This window comes from Rhinolophus sinicus, chromosome 2, assembly GCF_057876585.1.
Source record: "Rhinolophus sinicus isolate RSI-liver-muscle chromosome 2, RSI-T2T, whole genome shotgun sequence".
Classification (NCBI taxonomy): Eukaryota; Metazoa; Chordata; class Mammalia; order Chiroptera; family Rhinolophidae; genus Rhinolophus; species Rhinolophus sinicus.
Window position 1 is genome coordinate 135,287,772 of NC_142502.1, and position 13,463 is coordinate 135,301,234.

Here is a 13,463-nt window from a genome sequence, read left to right on the forward strand (position 1 = left end):
CATGCAACATTCTCCATCACTGGGGCACATAATGGCATAATCCAAAATCATTCTGCACCAATTCTAGGAACTTGGAAGTGGCCTTCAGAATACTGGTTTTCAATTCCAAGGAAAAGGAAAAAATGTGCCAAAAAAATGTCAATAGTAATTTTGCAAATTTCAAAGTAGCATAAATTACATGTAGATGTCAAGAGATAAAGCAAAGGACAACCCCTGTAATGGTGATGATGTTTGTTTCAAGGTGATTGGATTTTAGGTCATCCTTTTCACTTTTCTCTGAGTTTATGTATTTGTTTCAATATGCACATATTGTTTATGTAGTCAGAAAATATTTTATCATTAAAAAAGCAGTAAATGGGCTTATAGATAATTCAAAAAAATAAAGGTAGAAGGAAATACAAGAATAAGTAAAATCTATGAAAATAAAAATATATCAAAAACCAAGATTATGACAGAAGAGACCCATCATGATCAAGATTTTATTTTATAATTTTGCATATACATAGGCCTATATGAAAGTTCATAATGCATAGTCTGGAAACATATTTACCCATAATCATCTTTAACTCTAAAATGTGCAGTATTTGCAGAGTGTTAAACAGATGGGTATAGCAATCAGAATTTCCTGTCACGATGGAACCAAATTTATGTTGGCTTTAGTTTCTCTGCCACAACCAGGGGGAACAAAAGATAATGGAATAAAACATTTGGCTTTTAAACTAAAGGATTTTAAGGTGACTCCATTGTGCAATGGATAGCTCATTGGACTTCCAAAGAAAATCGTTTTATCTAAATAAGCTCTTATCTATATAAAGGTGACAAAAAGTGTTCTAAAATATACAAAGGTGCAGATAATACGTGTTTAACATATTGAAGACATATTTTAAGTGGAACAAGAGTTAGTAAAATCATACGTTTAAAACATAAGTTATGTAAATCAAACTTATTGAAAATACATTATGCTCCTCCTCTACCAATGGGAACAAAGAGGGTTATGTCTAACTAGACGGTAATTTTAATTAGTCTTTTTAGGGCCCTTTCCCACCAGTCCACCAGGATAATCTTTTTCTATTGAGACTGTAGAACATTGAACCTCAAAAGAAAGGTATTGGGGCCTTAATTTCTTCTTTAAAATTTTATCTAGCGCATTAGATAAGTTTTGAGACAGCCTTTCTCAGGGAAATTAAAAAAAAAAGTCATGGTAAACCTTTTCCCTATGATGATAGGTGCCTATTCACTTTGTTAGCATAAATGACAGGACACGCAAGTATTTAGGAAATTATCAAAGTTCTGCTCCTTCGTGATATGATTTTCTGTGATTGCCAGATTATCTGTTGGCATTTATCAGATAATCAATTTTTATCAGATAATCAATATTTATCAGATAACTGGCTTATCACACACATAAAAATATGTTTTAAACCACCACTTTATGAATAGTTTGTGAAGTGCTTATTTGTCTAAAAAATTTTCATAGCAATATTGTATAGTTTATATTTATATATGCAATGGAAGTGATTAAATATTTTAACAAGGCATCAAAAAGTGTGTCGACCAATCAGAATAGATTCCTCACAAGTCAAAAGAGAGCATGGCTGATACATTCATATATGTCAAAACTTATTTATCTAGTCCTATGTTCATGAATAGTCTCCAGGTTTTCAAACTTACGAATAATACTGAAAAATGGTGTGTGTGTGTGTGTGTGTGTGTGTGTGTTCTCATGTTCTTTTTCTTAGGTAAAATTTCAAATAATGCAAATAATAAGTCAAAGGGTATACACATTATAAATTTTGATACATATTTCAAAATGATTTTTCAGAAATAATGAACCAATTAAAATTCTCACAATAGGGTTCCTGGTTCTACATAATAGCATCAACAAAAGGTATTATCATTCTGTGTCAGGAGCACCCGAGACCACCTCCAGTTTCCCTAGGAGAACTTGGAGGACTCAGCATGTAGTTTCACTCCCAGCTATAATTTATTAAGCAAAATGATACAAAGTAAAATCAGAAAAGGGAAAAAGAACACAAAGCAAAATCCAAGGAAACCAAGTGCAAGCTTTCAAGAATCCTCTCCCAGTGGTGTCACACAAGACATGCTTAGTTCCTCAAGCAATGAGTTATGACAGCACACGTGAGATGTTGGTTAGGAGGAAAGCTCATTAGAGACTCAATGTTCATACTTCTTATTGGGGGCTAGTTATGTCAGCACCTTTCAGACTCACTGGAAGAAAGTACATATTCAGGATAAAACATACTGTTTGTATCTAAGCAATCTAATGGTGAAAAGGGTCAAGGAATGATGAACAAATATGAAGCATGCCCAAGGGGAATGTGATTTCCCTGAAACCCCAAATAAATGGCGTAGCTATTTACCTCAACCCAGAGATCCCTGGACCTACTTAGCTAAAGAACTTGAGTGTGAATACTAACTCATATGTTCATGTTGTTATGAAATTCAGGTTGTCATTTAATACTTCTAAAGCCTCAGTTGCTTTACTGGCAAATGAGTAATTTCTTCTAAAAATAGTAAAGAGTCAATGAAGCCTTCCACTTTGCATTAGGATGGAGTCACATAGATAGGTTTCACCCTATCACACATAACAAACAAAACCCTGAGAAAATATATAAAACCATGGTTTTCAAGACACTGGACATCAAGCGGTGCAGGACAGTGATCCCTGAGAGACAGGAAACAAATAAGGTGAACCTTATAATTGCTCTAGCTGACTGTCTTTAATGAATTTCCTGGCCACGGTGAAGGGAGGACGGACCCAGGCAGACCCCAGTTGACTCCTGAACTGCTCAGCTGAGAGTCCTTAGCTGCTGGCATTTAAAGAAAAAAGTACTAGAGAAGGGAGCACAAAGAGAATTCCAGAGATTTGTAGAGGGTTCCCATCAAGAATTCAGCAAAGGAATAATCATTAGCAGCAGTGTTACTATTCATAAGGCAGTTTCTTTTGCCTGAAATGCTATGTTCTCTGATAGCTACCAGAAGATGTAGCATAACTTACCCAGGTATATGGTTGAATATCTCTTCTCTTTTCTCTCCTCTCCTCTCCTCTCCTCTCCTCTCCTCTCCTCTCCTCTCCTCTCCTCTCCTCTCCTCTCCTCTCCTCTCCTCTCCTCTCCTCACATAAACTTATCATGAACAGGAATATTCTTGTGGAATTGTTGGTTTGCATATATATATATATATATATATATATATATATATATATATATATATATGTATATCTTGTGGAATTGTTGGTTGCTATAAGCTCTTAAAGGATAAATATATGTGTTTCCACCTTTGGACCATCCATAATTCCTAGCAGTGTCTTGTACAGAGTATATGCCAAATGAAGTTTTCTGGAGTTGAACATTAATTAGCATTCTATAACCACTTGGCCCAATTCTTATATATTCCTGATTTCTGAGGATTAGTATTTAATTTAATGTGAAAAGTGACAATCTTCTATCACTTTCTTCTTATACAGTGAGAGAGCATTGTTATTGCATAGATTTGTTTCTAAGCTGATTTAATATACATTATTTTGATGCTGGGTCATAGTAATCCTATAGGTAAAGTATTGTGTCAAAAGCCATGCATATGATCTTCTTTTCTTACTCTGCAAGCTCTTTTTTTAATGACTAGGAAAACTCCATTTCTCTACATATGGGCATTTGTATTTTAAGTATTCTGCCTACCTCCAGGTTTGTGTGCTTAGATAAATCAGAGAACTTTCTATTTGAAGTACAGCGATATACGTTTTTCCCCAAAAATAAGACCTATCCGGACCATCAGCTCTAATGCATCTTTTGGAGCAAAAATTAATATAAGACCTTATCTTACTTTACTATAAGATTGGGTCTATATAATATAATATAATATAATATAATATAATATAATATATAATATAATACCGAGTTTTATATTAATTTTGCTCCATAAGACGCATTAGAGCTGATGGTCTGGCTAGGTCTTATTTTCGGGGAAACAGGGTAATAGAAAAAACTGGAATGTAATGAAATTTATGACCCAGATGTGATACAGAAACATGAGTGGTTGATAGGCCAAGATAGTTAAGAATTTTTTGTTTTGTTTTTTGCTTTTTCCTAAGAATTCTCTGGGGGCTTTAAAGTCTATTTCATATCAGAAACTAGTTTATTACAATGTGTTGACTTGATTTCCTATGACAAATATCATTGGCTAAATAAGTATAGCTCTGAAACCTGCAGTGCCTATCTGCTGTGTATCTGTAGAATGTGTACTCTACACAGTTGATTCTGTCACCAATTTGCATTTTGACATTTCTCCATATGAAAACATAATAGGCATTGAAATTGCATCTTTAGCTGGTTCTCACAGCTTAAGAAAGCTTTGTATACAATCCAGAAGTGTCCGCTGTATTTTTCTCTTATCCTATTGTATTCCCTATACTATAAATGGCAGGATAGGATTTATTGGCTTATAAATATTTATGCTGAAGTAGAGGCCCTAGGTTCCTGAGCGCTGTGACTTCCTATTGGGGTGTCCACATGTTCTCGTTTATTTTTTTTAAAATTATCTGATAAATTATTAATAATTAACTATGAGACTTATATTCCAATTTTGTAGTCAAAAGGTTTCTGTTGAGTTTGAAACCTACTAATAAACATGGTAGATAGATGGTCAAGGAACTTAGTTTCTTCAAATAAATGATGTCCCCCAATACTGACTCCCAGAAATGATCACAGTAGAGGTTGGGAAGGTGCTCTGGGAAGCTCTCTCCACGTGTTTTAGTTGTATCAGGGTTTTAGCAAGATACTTAGGTCACTTGCAGCTCTAATGAACTGTGACTCTATCATTTTCTGATTCCAATTTTGACTTTCAAAGAAATAGCCCTGCAACACATCAGGGGACATGGGGGTATGGGGGAATATTGATTCTGGATCCTGCAATGCCATCAGAGTAACAGCCAATAAGTTATGTCCCCAATAAATGATCTGTTTGTCATTTTAACATCAAACTGGCTTATCAAGCAGCTGAGAAAAGACCCACCACAGAGTGTGTTTTTCCATAGTTAGAGTACAACCCAGAAACGTGCCCTGCCATTGTAGCAGCTCACTATTCATGTACTGACATGACCATCTCTGAGTCAGTATTTATCAGACAGCATTATTGCCCACATCAACCTTGTGGCATCTCCTTCAGTAGGTCTGAAATAACTGCTTTGGTACTTCTAAGAGTACACCAGAATCTCTGGCACAAGGAAAGCTCTCATGCAGGAGTGACATGATGAAGGAAGTCTAGGAGAATGCACAAGGAAGAAAGAGCATATACCCACCTTTCCCCAGCAGAGCTGTCCTAGGTTACCTACCTCAGACTACTCATCTAAGGAAGCAGCCTTTGGTCCTTGTGGCAAGGGAGAACCAAACCATCTCTAAGTGAAATAGATGAAAACCTACAAAGAAAAAGACAGTTGGAGCTTCCTCTAAAACAAGAGCTCCAGTTATCTGTCAACCAGGAAACTCTTTTTTCCATTTTCTGTTAGCAAGGTAAAAGGCCTCCCAAAGAAGATCTATTACATCACTCATGCTATTTGAGTTACCCTTTGAAGAAGCGCGTTCTTGGCAGAGGGAGAGGGGATAAGAATGGAGGTGAGTGATGAGGGATAAGAGGCTGCTGAGCAGCAGAAAGGGATAGAAAAGAGAAGTGGAGTTTCTGAAGGTGAACCTTATTCACGCGACCACCTTCTCCAGTGTGCTCCCTGCTCTTTGTATTCCCTTTCATCGCTATCTCTGCTAGCATATGCAATACCTCATGTAATAAAAAAAGACTGAGCATCCCTTTCAGATGGTTGCAGCCCAATTCCAGATGCTCCCCTTGAGGAAGAAAGTGAGAGTGGAACGTGGGCTGAAATTGACTTTCCTCCTTCATTTGGCTGGGCCACTTCTGAAGGGCACAACCTGACAAAGCCTAAGTAGTGGTTGTGCAATTATTGATAAATTAGTCAATACCCTGGGCATGCAGCATATAACAACAATGGGCCACACGGAATTCAAGGACAGATTGGAATTCTGGGTCTTTGCAATGAAGATAAACAAGAAAGATATATCTATGCTTATACTACAGTTGTCTTTGTTTAATACGAACATTATTGAAACTAATATGGTTATGTGGAGGTTGTTAGGACTTTCCTTGATCTTCACATCGTTTCTGTAAACTAAATAAAAATCCTATGTCATTTTTAAAAAACTGAAATCTATTTCTTTCGGAAGGCAAAAGGTAAACTAATTGTAACAGGGCTGGGATAAATGATTATAACATGTAATCCTTCATCATCTCCACATGATGAAGTAGGGGGTGGGACAGGAAGGAAGGATGGCCTAATTGACTCCTCTCCCATCTCCGTCCTAACCATTTTTTGAGGCATTTAAAAATATTGGAGATTAGAAACAAAGGTCCAGCACCTGATTCTAATCTCCAATTCTACCCCTAGCTATAGTGGGTCATCAACTCCAAACTCTGTGACCCCTACCATCTTTAAAGCAAAAGTTGCATTTTTATTGAGAAGCAGCTTGTAGTGGAAAAAACAGAACCAGAAAAGCAGGGTGCCATGTATTAGCTGTTTAATTTGGCATAAGAAAATTTATTTCTCTAAGACTCAGCTTTCTCATCTGTAAAATATAAAAAATAATACTTCCTTTTTGATAGTGGTTAGGGAATTAAAGGAAATACTATATATAGAAATTGTTTTTGAAACTGTAAACTCTATAGACATAAAAAGCATTTATCATTATTATCACAGATCTTAATATAAAATCCTCTCTATGTTTAAGAGGCTTGACTGTGAAACAGTGTTAATATTTCTTTCCCAGAATAAATTTACAGGATCTTCTTTCTGAGATTACAATGACAGAATGGTTATAAAAAGACACTGAATAGAGATACAGTGCTACAAGATTGTAGTATTACTTTTCCTTCTTACATGATTTCTCTCTTAGGTTCTTACCTTAAGAAAAGTTGACATTAAATTTGTATCTAAACTTAACCTTGTTTTATAAGCTTCCTTACACTTACTTGGAAATTATCTCTTCTATTTTTTTTTTTCCCCATGGCTATTATTAATCTCAGCCACTGCTAAATCTACACCATTTAAATAAAGAATATTACACTTTGTATCTTTGCTGACTTTAGTAAATGTGACCTTGTGTTCAAGCTCATTTTAGTTCTGATTGAGTAAAAGAAAACTGATTTACTCATTGCCTTTGTCCTGATTCTGTTTTTAATATTACAATGTCTGATTACAGTTATTCATCAGGCATAGCTACAGACAATAATGTGATTGGCTAACTACTTTTTTATTCTAAATCTCAAATGTTGCACTCCCCTCACCCACTCATTTTTCTCTTGACCCCAAGGCAGAGTCAATTGCTGTTCTACCCACCTTTCTATAGGACCTTGTGCTTACCTCAATTACATTTCTTAACATATTGTACCGGAACTATTTATTTGCTTGATTCTCCCACTATACTCTGACCTTCTTAGGTTTTAATCACGACTGTGTCCCAGCACTTAGAATCAGGAATTCTCACTCATAAGAACAATAGCAACAACTGCAACATTTGTCCATCTCTCCTTATGCCAGGCAAGGTTCTAATTGTTTTTACACATATTACCTCTGTTAAAAAAAAATTTAAAAATGGTAATATCATGAATTTCATTTAGACATAAATGAACATGTTAAATATTTTACTTAACTCATAATGAAGGTACCAGACAGGTGTTATAACTCATTCAAAGAAGAAGTCAAAGAGGCACAAATTTATATAAATGACTAGTGAAATGAATTTATCAATAGACAAAAACTGGCTTTTTCTATGTAGAAGAGGAAAAATCTTTTGAACTTCTATATTTGTTGACAGACTATATTTGTTGTCTATAGATAAGAATTATTTTACATAGTTGTAAAATAACTCCTATGGGATCAAAAGCAGATAACTAGAAGTGTACCATAGAAAATGCATAGTTTTCCACCAAAACACTCTTTTCCCTATAACTCTTTCAATATTCAAAAAATAAGCAATATTCATTAAATTTAACCAAAGCACGAAATTTTCCTATTAACTCCATAGGAGTTTTCTTTCCTTTCTCCTGTTCTTAACCCACTCTCCATTTTCAACTCAATGACTAATCATTAAATATTTTGTACTAACCCCAATATTCAATGGGCTTTCGACCTGTCAATTTTGAACTCAGGCAATGTATAAAATGATGGAAAATAATATGTGAGATTATGTAGAACAGGCTGCGTATATCAATACAGAAAAACAAAACAAAACAGGAGACACAGAGATCACTATGGGCTGAAAATTGCTAATAATTTTAGTGCAAATACAAATCTCTTATCCCAATTGTTCAATCTTTTATCTCTGGAGTAATCTTTTTCCAGCCAACCATCATGTATTCCCAAATCATTTTTATTTTCCACATCCCTTCTCTCTTTTCTATTAGTGATATCTTTGGCTGACAGATCACTACTTTTTTTTATAGCATGAATATTACCCTTCCATTCCTCCTGTATGTGTTGTCTTTCTCCAGCTGTGGTTAACAAGGTGGAAGTTTTCCCCAGAGCATGTCTATGAACTTCCATTAGATGTGCCTCTGGATTCACCAAGTCACCTGGTCATGGATGGAAATAGAAAAGAGGCAACAGTTATATTTGCTCCCCAACAAGTTTTCATTGTGTTCAACCAATCAGGGTGTCAGGAATTTGCTGACTGGAATGGATTTGACTTTGATGCTATCAAAATGAAAAAAAGAAACAGCAACGCAACGGAAGCAATAGGAAAATCCTCTTCCCTCCGCATTCTTGAAAGAACCTATTTTTAGTTTGTCAACCAAGAAAATGATGTTTTCTTGGCAAAAATGTATAGCCTGTTGACAAAAAAATAAAGAAATTGAAAGGGGAGACACTTAGAGAACAGTAATGAAAGAAGTGGAAGAAACTGTCTGAATTCATTTGTACCTACCCCAGATTTTTTAAAACTAATTACCTCTCTACTTTTAGCTCTCTTGTTATTTTGCTCCACCATAGGTTAAAGTAGAAAAAAGATAAAGGAAAATTGAATTAGACAACTCCCTTAAGGATTAAAGAGCTACATGACAAATACTCAGTTTTCATTAAATTTAATTACAACTACTTTTATTTTTCAAATATTATGATAATGAAACCCATAACAGAATTAAAAATATTATGAAAATACTGCTAACCAAAGTTAGAAATGTTAGTGAACCAGACAATCAATTTACTAATTTATCATTTATCTTTTCTTGACTTTTTTCCATATGTTATAAATATTCTCATTCAATACAATCTCTGCCATTTCCAAACTTTTAATCTGTAGAAAATTGATCAGTTGGAAAAGATTGTTTTAAGTGTGGCTTATTTTTAATGGTTCATGGTTCTTTCGGGAAGATAAGTTAGAAACTCTATTTCTTCATGAATAGGAAAGAATTTGTACTTCTTTTCCAATCAATTATGGCAGGCTTCCAAGATGAACTTGAATTTGAGGTGAGGGTTAAAGATATAGCTTGCCATGATACTCATATAGTTTATGTTTTTCTGGACTCACAAACTATTAAAAAGATAGAAGCAGCTAGATGTCGTTCAGCTAAAGTGCATGTTGTTCAGAAATCAGTCAAGTGCACTGTCACTGATGAACTTTTACGGCAGATATGGTTCATTTTATTTTTGTTGACCCACAGGCAAGGCTTTTTCTTCCTCAGGCATCTTTGTAGATTCTATCTGTTTGGTCTTTGTCTTTTAATCCCCACCATTAGAAATAAATTCAAGAACATAATAGATTCAAACCGTGCTATCACTTTAAACATGGATTTGTTAAGCTGCTTGTACATCAAAATCAATTTAATTTTCCATTGGGTATTTGCAACATCTCAATTACAGAAACAAGAGAAGGGTAAAAAATTATTTTCTCACTTGACTGTCTTAAGATATATCATCTAATCATTTGCCCTATTTATGGCCTTTTCTGAAGAAGGACATTACTAATATACGTTCAAATTAAATTATCATTAGAAAATGTAAGCAGAAGAAACATGTTCTAAATTAAATAGAAAAAGATCCTTCCTGGATTACCATACAAAATGTGATTAGTGATGATCTGCTTCTAAAATATGATATGAACTATTTGGTTTCCTAATGAACACTCACTCTCATGAAATATGCCTTTATTGGAAGTTCACCTGAGCCATTTTAATAAACATACCATTGCTATTATAAGGGACATCATTATAAATTGATGCTCTGTTTTGTTTTATTCTTCTATTTACTAATTTTATCAGACCACCTGTTCTGCATGCTTAACTTCGGAAAGAAAATTGTAGTCTCACATTTGAGAAAAGATTCCTCTCATTACAAATACTGCAAATCAGTTATTAAAGTTCTCAGTCCTAAATGTTATGCAGCCTATTCAAAATGTAGATGCCAATGTAAAAATAAGATCAGAATTTTCAATTAGTCATTTTCTAATTCCTTCTTCAAGAATGCATGTTGCATTCTTTGGAGAAATGACATCTAAAACGTTTATTTCCTCTTCAGAATAAATTGAATGTTTATATAGCCACATTCTAAGAATAGCAACTAGGAACATTGCCTACAGGAAATTAGAATAGGATAAAATACAATAAAAAGTCCCAAATTGCTCCAGTCCATCCCAGAGTGTAATCTGCAACTTACTTATTGTGAAACTCTATTTGAGTTACATTAGTTTTGAGCAAAATAATAGATTTCACAATTAAAGCATTTCAGTACATGCTAAGCAGTCAACAGGCATATTTATGAACCTGTCTTAGTATTTCATGTTTGTGAAAATAAGTAAATAAAAATATCACACACAAAAAAAATTCAGTGTTGACCAAATTACTAACCCAACACAGCTACTGGCATTTAAAAAAGGTGTTCAAATGTGGAATAATGATAATAATAAGATCATAAGAAGCTATTCATACACAAAATAAATAGAACATTACATTCATCATTTCAAACTTAAAATGAATGAAATTACATATAATACCTAATTTTGAAAAGATGACATTTATTCATATTATGTGATTATAAAAGAACACAAAAATCAGCTTAATCTCATCACCCAGTGAAAAACACAGCACTCATATCTACAGATATGAATATTTGTATGTGTTAAATGTATTTCCATGGAAGGATAGTCCTTTCTGATCTACATTTGGCATTTGACCATATATATGAAAGTTTTTCATAACATGAAATATGTTTACCATAATAATAATTTTTAAAGTCTGCATAGGGTTACAATGCACGAATTAATGTTATATACATTATTTATCTAAATAATGTATTTAACTGAAGAAACTAGGGTACATTAATCTAGTGGTATCTATGCATCTTTTTTTGTGATACATCTGTAACCAGAAGTGAACATTAGATCAGATAAATATGAATATATCATGAAGTTTGAGGATATTTTAGCCCAAAATATAAGTTTATTTGGAAATTAATTTCCAAAAATAATTATTTACATTTTTCACTTTCACAATAAAATAAAGAATATGCAAGTAGCAGTTCTGTTTAAAATTCAGACATTTTGTTAACCCTCCAGTTCTGCATTTTTCCTAATAAACAATCTTGATACTACTAAGCACTGTTGTTATGAGTCCTTCCTTTACAGTGTGAGCTCATACACATCCTCCTCCCATTTCATCCTGAAGTACTCATAATTGAACATTGCAATTAAAATACATAACACACACATACACACAAACTGTCACCTTGGATTCTTTTCAAAATGCTAGTGTGTTATCTTGCCTTATGCCTTTGCATCTATCTTTTCTCTGCCAGGATTGTCATCTTCTCCAACCCAACCCTTTTGCTTGGGTATGTGGCATCACAGATTTAGATTAAATAATATTCTGTCTGCCTTCTCATTACACCTCTATCACTTCTAGCATAATTATCAGTTTGTCCCTTTTCTCCAACAGACCATGAGCTAAGACAGGAAACTTGTCAGTTTCATCTACTGTATGTTTTTCCCCTAAGTTCTGACTTAGTGGCAAGTGCAATTAATTATTGATTAAGTAATATGTAGTCTATGAAGAAAAATCGAATACATAGATTAACAAAAAGAAAATTGATTTGTCATATTTTATAGCTATTTTCCGAGGAAAATTTAAATGATTTATTTAAAAATACGACTGCTTAATCTTTTATTGTATTCAATAATTTGTTAAATTCCTTCTTGAATCATCCTCTTTTGCCACAGATTTACTTCATTATATATATTTTCATTTGTTTTAGTTTAATACTAAAACAATTAAGGTTCTACATTTTTTTGTAAATGAAATTAATGCAATTTATTTATTAATTCTATGTCGGTGTGACTTGAATTGTTCTCAATATAAATTAATACTGGCTATTTTGTAAACAATTTTTCTCTGACCAATCTTGTATTAAACCACTGCTATGTTCGGTACTTCCCTAATTCTAAGCTATACTCCCCTCACAATTTAAATTGTTTCCCTGGCAACAATTTAAAGTTTCTGAAATCAGTAAGTAATTTAAAAATCAATGTAATGTGGTTATATTTATTATATTGTTAATTTTTCTTACTAAAATCTATAATTATCTTAAACTTAAGATGTCTTTGGCATTGAGGGAAATTATAAATTCTGACATGTTATGCCTAGTAAGTAAAACTTATTGTCTCCAAGATTAAACCTCTTATATCCTTGTTTATTAGTCTGTCCACATGGTCTGTCAAAAGTTGAAAGAAATTTCTCAATTTATCTTTCAATTTCTAGTTTGTTTCTTTCCCTAAAATATTTTTGGTTTTATATATTTCTTTGATGTGTTATTCTATGTAAAAATAACATCTCTGGGAACTTTGATTTGCTTTAGTTTTTTTTTTTTTTTTTTAATTGTTCCTTTGCTTTGAATCTACTTTGTCTGAAATTAAGTTTTTTTCTTTCAATTCAACTTCTAGAATGAAATTATATACCTGTATGAAATGATGATGAAAAATTTTATCATTTTACTGGCTCACATATATTTCATATTATATACCAGCTTTTATTGAAATGATATGGGTTTTGTTGAAGGAAAATTACACTGGGCAGAGTTAAATAGGCCAGAAAGATTTTATTTCACACTATTGCAATGAGGGAGGGAGATTAACCTGAATTTTGCTGAAACAAAAGGCTAAATAGTTTTAAGCCCTGGAGTGAGAGAGTGGAAAGTTACTGGAAGTTGTTAGAGGGGAAATTGATCAATATGATTACACCGTATGTGTTTGCTAGTTGATACTTACTGAAGTTCGGCTCCTACTGTCCCATAGAGACTGGGCAATAGTAATACTATCTTCTCTGATGATTACATTTCAAAGGGATGGTCCTCAGGTCCTTGAGAAAGATATTCCTGGGTTGTAAAACTGATGAGA

At 33.5% G+C, this 13,463-nt stretch overlaps 2 protein-coding genes across 4 annotated transcripts in view; one reads left to right on the forward strand and one right to left on the reverse strand.

Moving 5' to 3' along the window:
* LRRTM4 (leucine rich repeat transmembrane neuronal 4) overlaps nt 1-13,463 on the forward strand; it is a 712,063-nt gene that overhangs the window by 666,345 nt on the left and 32,255 nt on the right. The window lies entirely within an intron of this gene.
* The window catches only part of LOC148758918 (uncharacterized), a 933,397-nt gene continuing 927,978 nt past the window's right edge, over nt 8,045-13,463 (reverse strand). The window contains exon 7 of the mRNA XM_088796071.1: nt 8,045-8,655. The gene's annotated coding sequence lies outside the window, so the exon portion shown is untranslated. The remainder of the gene's footprint in view (nt 8,656-13,463) is intronic.